At 37.2% G+C, this 9,667-nt stretch overlaps 1 pseudogene; it reads right to left on the bottom strand.

The window, feature by feature from the left end:
• Nucleotides 1–4,254: 4,254 nt before the first annotated feature.
• Nucleotides 4,255–5,488, bottom strand: LOC121023563 (UDP-GalNAc:beta-1,3-N-acetylgalactosaminyltransferase 1-like; annotated as a pseudogene).
• Nucleotides 5,489–9,667: the final 4,179 nt, after the last annotated feature.

Raw genomic sequence — 9,667 nt, 5'->3', positions numbered from 1 at the left:
TTATTCATTCATTGGTTGATGAACATTGGGCTTTTTAAATAATTTGGCTATTGTTGATAGCACTGCTATAAACACTAGGGGGCATGTGCCCCCCCCCCCCCCCAAATCAGCATTTTTGTATCCTTTGGATAAATACCTAGTAGCACAATTGCTGGCTTGGGATGAGGTTTTTTTTGGAGTGGTGGGGGTCTGGAGCCAACAACCAAGATCTTTCTTGACATATCTTTGGCGCAAAAAAAGGTGATTTTATTAAAGAACGCGGACAGGACCTATGGGCAGGAAGAGTTGCCCCAGGACCATGAGGAATGACTAGTTATATATTTGGGAGTTGGGGGAGATAAAATCCAAGGAAAATTTCCAAAGGAGCTTTTACATGCTAAAGACTCACAGGATACTGGAGGCCCAGCCATTCTCAAGATAAGGTTTTTCCTTCTAGCAAAGCATTAACGTTAAGACAGTAGGTGGTTTCTACAGAAATGTTATACTCTGCCAGCCTCAAGTATTTGTCAATGGGCTGCAGATCATAAGGAAATTTTTTATCTGCCACATCAGGTTGTAGGGCAGTTCTATTTTTTCAAATTTGTTTTAGTGTTCATTTTTGAGAGACAGAGAGAGAAAACGAGTGGGGGAGAGGCAGAGAGAGAGGGAGACAAAGAATCCAAAGTAGGATCCAGGCTCTGAGATGTCAGCACAGAGCCCCAAGCAGGGCTCAAACCCTCAAACTGTGAGATCATGATCTGAGCTGAAGTCAGATGCTCAACTGACTGAGCCAACCAGGTGCCCCTATTTTTAATTTTTTGAGGAACCTCCATACTGTTTTCCAGAGTGGCTGCACCAGTTTGCATTCCCACCAGCAGTGCAAAAGTGTTCCTCTTTCTCTGCATCCTCGCCAACATCTGTTTGTTTACTGAATTGTTAATTTTAGCCCATCTGATAGGTGTGAGGTGGTATCTCATTGTGGTTTTGGTTTGTATTTCCCTGATGATGTGTAATGTTGAGCATCTTCTCATGTGTCTCTTAGTCATCTGAATGTCTTTGGAAAAGTATGTGCCCATTTCTTCACTGTATTATTTGTTTTATGGGCATTGAGTTTGATAAGTTCTTTATAAATTTTTGATAGTAACCCCTTATCAGATATGTCATTTGCAAATATCTTCTCCCTTTCCATTGGTTGCCTTTTAGTTTTGTTGATTGTTTCCATCACTGTGCAGAAGCTCTTTATCTTGATGAGTTACCAAAAGTTCATTTTTGCTTTTGTTTCCCTTGCCTCTGAAGATATGTCTAGTAAGCAGTTTCTGTGGCCCAGGGCAAAGAGGTTGCTGCCTATTTTCTCCTGTAGGATTTTGATGGTTTCCTGTCTTACGTTAGGTCTTTCATCTATTTTGAATTATTTTTGTGTATTGTGTAAGAAAGTGATCCATTTTCATTCTTTTCCATGTCTCTGTCCAGTCTTCCCAGCACCATCTGCTGAAGAGTCTGCCTTTTTTCCATTGGATATTTTTTCCTGCTTTGTCAAAGATTTGTTGACCATACACTTGTGGGTCCACTTATGGGTTCTCTATTCTGTTCCATTGATCTGTGTACCTGTTTTTATGCCAGTAACATACTGTCTGATTACAGCTTTGTAATACAGGTTGAAGTCTGGAATTGTGATGCCTCCAGTTTTAGTTTTCTTTTTCAACATTACTTTGGCTATCCAGGGTCTTTTCTAGTTCTATACAAATTTTAGAATTTTTTGTTGTTGTTGTTCTAGCACTATGAAGAATGTTGGTGTTATTTTGATAAGGATTGTATTGAATGTGGAGATTGCTTTGGGTAGTAGCGACATTCTAATAATATTTGTTCTTCTGATCCAAGAGCATGGGATGTTTTTCCATTTCTTTGTGTCTTCAATTTTTTTCTTAAGCTTTCTATAGTTTTCAGCGTCCAGATCTTTTACCTGAATGGTTATGTTCATTCCTACTTATCTTATGGTTTTTGATTCAATTGTAAATGGGATAGATTCCCTGGCTTCTCTTTCTGGTGCTTCATTATTGGTGTATAGAAATGCAACCAATTTCTGTATGTGGATTTTATATCCTGAAATTTTGCTGAATTTATGTATCAGTTCTTGCAGGTTTTTTTGGTCAAGTCTTTTGGGTTTTCCACATGGAGTATCATGTCATCTAAGAAGAGTGAATGTTTGACTTCTTTGCCAATTTGTATGCCTTTTCTTTCTTTTTGTTGTCTGATTGTTGAGGCTGGGACTTGCAGTACAATGTTGAACAACAGTGGTGAGCGTGGACATCCCTGTCATGTTCCTGACCTTAGGGGGAAAGCTCTCAGTTTTTCCCCACTGAGGATGATAGTCACTTTGGGTCTTTCAGATATGGCCTTTATAATGTTGAGGCATGTTCCTTCTCTCCCTACTTTGAAGGTTTTTATCAAGAATGGATGCTGTATTTTGTCAAATGCTTTTCTGCATCTATTGAGAGCATCATATGGTTCTTATCTCTTTTTTTTTTAATTGATGAGGTGGATCCCATTGATTGATTTGCAAATATTGAACCAGCTCTGCAGTCCAGGAATGTATCCCACTTGATCATGGTGAATAATTCTTTAATGTACTGATGAATTTTATTTGTTAGTATATTGTTGAGAATTATTGCATCCAAGATTTATTAAGGATATTGGCCTGTAATTCTCCTTTTTATGTGGTCTTTGTCTGTTTTTGGGATCCAAGTAATGCTGGCTTCATACCTGAGTTTGGAAGATTTCCTTCCATTTCTATTTTTTGAAACAGTTTGAGAAGAATAAGTATTAACTCTTCTTTAAATGTCTGGTAGAATTCCACTGGGAAGCCAAGTGGCCCAAGACTCTTGCTTGTTCAGAGATTTTTGATTACTGATTCAATATCTTTGCAGGTTATGGGTCTGTTCAAATTTTCAGTTTCTTCTTGTTTCAGTTTTGGTAGTTTGTATGTTTCTAGGAATTTGTTCATTTCTTCCAGATTTCCCAGTTTGTTTGCATATAATTTTCCATAGAATTCTCTTAAAATTGTTTGTATTTCTGTGGTGTTGGTTGTTATCTCTCCTCTTTCAGTTGTGATTTTATATATTTGAGTCCTTCTATTTTCTTTTTGATAAGTCTGGCTAGGGGTATCGATGTTGTTAGTTCTTTCAAAGGACCAGCTCTGACTCATTGATCTGTTCTACTTTTTTTTTTTTTTTTTGCTGTTGTTGTTTGTTTCTCTATAGTTTATTTCTTCTCTAACCTTTATTATTTCCCTTTTTCTGCTAGCTTTAAGCTTTATTTGCTGTTCCTTTTCTAGCTACTTTAGGTGTAATGTCAAATTGTGTTTAAGACCTTTCTTTTTTTTCTTTCTTTTTTCCCTCTTTATTCTCAAATTGATTGTTAATGAGAACACACATGGAGCAGATTAATAATAGTATTCACAATATTGTGGTCATCAGGGTCCTTTTTTTCTTTTTTGCATTCAGAGTCCTTTCCAAAAGGAAACATGCTCCCTGGCATTCTATATTATTCTTAATTTTAAGGTGAAAAAATGAAACAGATAGAGTAACATATAAACACTGGGGATTGCAGTTTTAAAAACAAGACAAAAATTCAGATATTCTTGCTTTAATTATTCTCTGTATTACCACAGTAAAATATTTATCAAAGTCCAAGAGATTACTGATATGCAATAATGGCCAATGACTTTACATTAATGGAGCTATGAAATAATAAATTCATCAGTGAAGTAACTGGGTAAAAGTTCAAATGGAAAAGGGTAGGAATCACTATTCTCTTTATACAGTACTGAAACAATAATAACATTCAAACACAAGGAAATGCTAAGTAATATTAAATAGTAATTTATAACAGTGAAATGCTGTAACATCTTGAAGTACCTTCTGAATGACCAAAACAGATGAAATTTTGTTCAGTGTAACTTTAGTTTTTTACACAGAACTATGTATTTTTAAAAACTGACAACCCATGTCAGATATACACAAAAAACTTAACAGACTAGAATGCTCAATAAGTAGAGATCTACATTGCTTCATTGCTATGGATTAATGAGTTTATAATTCAATGAAACCCTTTTAACAAATTCTAGTCTGCCAAATGGCATGTTCAAATAGTTTGGTCCTATTAGTTTTATTAACAAAAATCCCAGATTCCTTTATAAGGTGTTTAATTCCTCTTATGATCACCTTTAAAGAGCCTGACTTGGTTTTTGTCTAGGTGAACCTCCAGTCCCCAGTCTGTGGGTTCTTTATGACTCTCAGTTCAGTGCAACTCAACACAGTGACCCTCCCATGAGTTTTCCATTGGATATTTTACAGCAATTTTAATACTTTCCACAGAGTATCCTGTCTTTCTCTAGGCTTTTGTCAAATTAATAATGGCATGTGGTGTTCCTTAGCATAACCTGCCAAAATGTGATAATTTCCTTGGAAGAAAAGCCATGAGCTGCAATCACACATCTGAGTTGACAAACATCCAAATGGATCCTAAATAAAAAGAAAATGTTTGTGTCTTCTGGAATACGGATGTCCATGCTTAATAAATTCAAACAGATCCCAACATAAACATCTTCAAACTTGATGGTGTTATGTGACTCATCATTTGATAGATTTTTGACACCGAATATCTGGACATTATGGAACCCAATCCAGTGCAGTAGGGAAGAAACACCTAGAAGGGATACTTTTGGTACGAAATATGGGCTTTTTGGTAAAATTCTCTATAGGAATAGTTATCGATTAGAGGATAACCTGTGAAAAACTTCTCTGAATGGTTTACATTTAAAAGATACTTCACCAAGTTGCCAGTATTGATGAAAACATCAGTGTCTGTCTTCATGATGTATTTGGAATTGGGGCAAAACTCAGTTACCTACCTGTATCTAAAAAAATCTTGTCGTAGTATGTCACCTTAAAGAATGTGCTCATCCTCCAAGAACAATGCTAACACTTTGTATTCCTTTTCGGCCAGCTGGCCTAGTAAGAAAAAGGTAAGAACCTCATATCCCCACCAAGATTCTTTTTTCACCACAAGTAACTAATGGCTTGTCTGGCTTTCACATCTGAAGGGTGTGAAGTCACCAGAATGATAAGAAGTGGGTTTTGAGTAGAGTAGTTTGAATGCTTTCGAAGTGTGAAGAAAAAGTCTTGTCTGTAAATTGGCTCATATTCATAGAAGTACATCCAATTAACACGTTCTATCACATTGTAGGGGGGCAGGCTGAAGTACCACATCACAAGGAAACTCAGGAGGGACAGCAGCAGGAGGCTCCATTTGAGGGATCTCAGTGACATCCTACTCGGAAGAGTGGTCAAGAGAGCCAGGGCCATCCACAGCAACTCAGAAGCATACGAGCCTCAGGTTCAGCAACATGTCCAAATAAACCAAGGGTCTTTCTCAGCTGTGTGATCGGATATTAATTCTATCAAATCTTGCACAGCCAGCTCCTGGAAAAACCTCCTTCTTGATTTATTTATTCTGATCTGGTGAAGATTTGATGAAAGATCTTCAATTTCACCAACTAAACAGTTACTAGTATGTAGTAGTCAAAAATAATACTTGAAATTTCTACTAAAAGAGATTCTCAACTTGGCTTAAAATTCTGCCATTATACTGCTTATAAGAGGCATGCCCACAGAATTCCAGATGAGACTAAAGCACTAGCTTTTTTAGTTTTTCTTCTGATTTCCATATTCCATGCTTTAATTAAAACATTTGCTGTGAACCCCCGAGTGCAGCGCTAACCCTGCTCCAACACAGGTGGGTGGCTGATGTTGCCCTGCTAGCACACACAGCCTCCCGCCATATTTAAGAACTTTCTTGCTTGACATAAGCCTGAACTGCAATATACTTTCCTCTTTGCTGCGTCCCAAAGGGCTTGGACTATTATGTTTTCATATTCATTGGCTTCCATTTATTTTTTCAATTTTTTCTCTAAATTCCTGGTTAACCACTCATTCTTTAATAGATGTTCTCTAATCTCCATGTATTTGAGGGCTTTCCAAACTTTTTCTTGTGGTTGACTTCAATTACATAGCTTTGTGATCTGAAAATATGCATGTACTATCTTAATCTTTTTGTACCTCTTGAGGGCTGATTTATGACTCAGTATATGATTTATTCTGGACAATGTTCCATGTGCACTTGAGAAGAATGTGCAATCTGCTGCTTTAGGATGAAATGTTCTGAATATATCTGTTAAGTCTGTCTGGTCCAGTATGTCTTTCAAAGCTATTGTTTCTTTGTTGATATTCTGCTTAGATAATGTGTCCATTGTTGCAAGTGAATATTAAAGTCTCCTACTATAATGGTATTATTATCAATGAATTTCTTCATGTTTGTGAATAATTGATTCATAAAATTGGGTGCTCAAGTTGGGGGTATAAATATTTACAATTGTCAGATCTCCTTGATTGGTAGACCCAATGATTATGATATAATGCTCTTCTTTATCTTGTTACAGTCTTTGTTTTAAAATCTAATTTGTAGATATAAACATGGTTGTTCTGGTTTTCTTTGACATCCATTAGAATTATAGACAGTTCTCTATCCTCTCACCTTCAATCTGCAGGTGTCTTTAGGTCCAAAATGAATCTTTTGTAGGCAGCATATAGATGGATATTGTTTTTTTTTTTTTAATCCATTTTGATACCCTGTGTCTTTTCATTGGTACATTTAGTCCATTTACATTCAGAGAGATTACTGAAAGATGTGAATTTAGTGCCATTGTGTTACCCATAGAATTGGTGTTTTGGTGATGTTCTCTGTCTAGTACCTTGTAGTCTTTGTTACTTTGGTATTCTTCTTTTTTTCTTTTCTCCATTCAGATAGTTCCCCTTAAAATTTCTTGTGGGGCTAGTTTAGTGGTCACAAAGTCCTTTAGTTTTTGTTTGTCTGTGAAACTTTTTATCTCTTTTTCTATTCTGAATGACAGCTTTGCTGGATAAAGAATTGTTGGCTGCATAGTTTTTCCAATCAACACATTGAATATTTCTTGCCACTCTCTTCTGGCCTCCAAGTGTCAGTGGACAGGTCTGCTACCTACCTTATGTGTCTTCCCTTGTACATTAAGGACCTTTTTTACTTAGATACTTTCAGAATTCTCTATTTTTATATTTTGTAAGTTTCACTATAATATGCCATTCTGTTTACCTGCTTTTGTTGTTTTTGATGGGAGTTCTCTGTGCCTTGTGGACTTGAATGCCTGTTTTCTTTCCCAGATAAGGGAAGTTCTCAGGTATAATTTGTTCAAATAAACCTTCTGTCCCCTTATCCTGCTCTTCTTTTTCTGGGAATCCTATGACATGGATATCGTTTTGTTTTATGAAATCACTAAATTCTCCATGTCTCTCCTCATGATTTAATACTTTCTGTCTTTTTTCAGCTTCATTATTTTCCATAATTTTATCTTCTATATCGCTTATTTTTTCTTCTGTTTCTTCAGTCCTCATTATTATATTCCGTTGATTTTGCATTTCTGTTATAGCATTTTTTATTTCAGCCTGACTAGTTTTTAGGTCTTTGATATCTGCATCAAGAGTTTCTCTTGTGTCTCCTATGTTTTCTTCAAGTCAGCTTGTAGTCTTATGACTGTTTTTCTAAAATCTTGTTCAGGTATATTGCTTATAAATGTTTTGAACAAGTCCCTGGCTGTGATTTCTTCTTGACCTTTCTTTTCGGGAAATTTTTTTCATCTTGTCATTTTGGCTACATTTCTGTATTTTGTGTGTTTTAAAAGTTTGTTATGTTTCCTGAACATGAGAGAAATACTATATTAAAAAGGGATCATGCACTGTCCAGGGCCTAGCACTTCAGGAAGTGTTTCTGGTGTATGCTGTGTGAACTCTGTTGTTGCATTTTGGCTGCTCTTTCCCATTGGTCAGTCCTCTGTAATACTCTTTTTTTCTTGCAGTGGGGAGTGTTTGGACCTTTAACTAAGTGTGCTTGATTTGCTTGTTAAAATAAGCCTGGGGAAAAAACCCAACCTTGATTCAAAAAAAGGAAAAAGAAAAAAAAGGAAAGGAAAGGCAAAAACAGCAACAACAAAAACTAACATAGAATCAAAAAACTTTAAAGCTAACTCCAGAGGAAAAAGAAAGAAAGAAATAGAAAAAAAAAAAGAAAAAAAGAAAAAAGGAAAAGAATAAAGAAGCCTGATCCAAAAAAAAAGAGAGAAAAAGAAATGAAAAAAAAAAAAAAAACACACCAGAAACTATGAGCCTGATTCCAAAAGAATGAAAGAAGAAATAAATAAAAAAAGAAAGGCAAGCCTGGTCTTATTTCTACCAGAACTGCAGGTGTCATTTGGAAGCACCTGATTTCCAGTGCACTTGGTGCTAGTGGGGTGCTGGCTGTGCATTTCTTCTGGAGGAGGCCCACTATATTGGCTCAGAGTCAGTCTTGTCCTATAAAATAAGCAGTTCCAGGCATAGGAGGTAGGGTTTGGTGTTAGAGGTTCTGCTTCCACTGGGGGCCATTGTGTTGCTTTCTGAAGTCCCACCATTTTGGTATTGGGAGTAAATGGTGCCACTTCATTTCTCATCCCAGTACAGAGGATCTCATACCCCCCACTATTCAGGCAGCCTTCAAGAATAGTGAGGGAAATTAGCTCACCCTGTGCCACAATTCTTCTGTGTTGTTTCTTTGGAGTGTGGCTGGGATTCATAACTTGGAGTTTTAATGGACCTGGCACCACATGGACCCGCCCACCTTCTGTGGAGTAGATACACTGTGTCTCATATCCTTTGTCCTAGAAAAACATTCCCATGCCCACACAGTGTGCAAAATCTATGGTGTAGCAGAGTGAAAAGCAGCAAAGGTTATATTCTCTCTGGGTGCACCTCTGTCCCCTGTTAATGAAAGGCCTTTTGCTGAAGCCTGCAGAGTCTTTTGTCCTTGGAGAGGCAATATATCCTCTTCCAAATGTGTCCAGAAAGGGGAAAGTACTCTCCCAATGGACAGGGGAGGTTTCTGCACCATACTATGGAACCCAGGGCCAGCTCCTTCTTCCTCTGAGCATGGTCTGCTCCTGAGAAAGTCACACCCATCCAAAACTTCAAGGTTTGCTCTCCAAACACTGTTTGCCAAAAAAAACAAAAACAAAAACACACACACACACACAAAAACAAAAACAAAACCCATGCAACACTCAGTACTTCTTGCTTACCAGTCTGTGGTCCAGACAGGTTTTCCTCGTGTGAATGCTGATACTGCAGTCTATTAACCCCTCTTTGTTTCTTTCCCTTTTGACTCTCCATGGAAAGGGTTCCCTCCCCTCTGTGGCACTGCAATTTTTCTTTCTTCCACTTCACTTCCACACACCTGGCAACTGCCACACTGTGTCCCTCCAACTGTGGAGATCCTTCTGCCTCTCTGCAGGTCATTTTCCTGGGTATTCCAAGTTATCTGACCTCAATACAGCTGTGTTTGAGGGACTAGAAAGCCCAGGGTTCCCCTACATTCCCACCATCTTAACTCTTCCTCCCCACAAACCACATATCTGACTCATACATAGGATACATACAGAAGTCTCAAAACTTAATGGTAAAAATGTAAACAATCTATTTTTAGAAAATAAGCCAAAAGACATGAAAACACATTGATGTTTATTTTATTGAAGTACAAATTAAAATCTCAAGGAGATGCTACCATCACT

The sequence above is a fragment of the Herpailurus yagouaroundi genome, unplaced genomic scaffold (assembly GCF_014898765.1).
Source record: "Herpailurus yagouaroundi ecotype Mexico unplaced genomic scaffold, PumYag 566, whole genome shotgun sequence".
NCBI lineage: Eukaryota > Metazoa > Chordata > Mammalia > Carnivora > Felidae > Herpailurus > Herpailurus yagouaroundi.
This window is presented reverse-complemented; position numbering and strand designations above follow the sequence as displayed.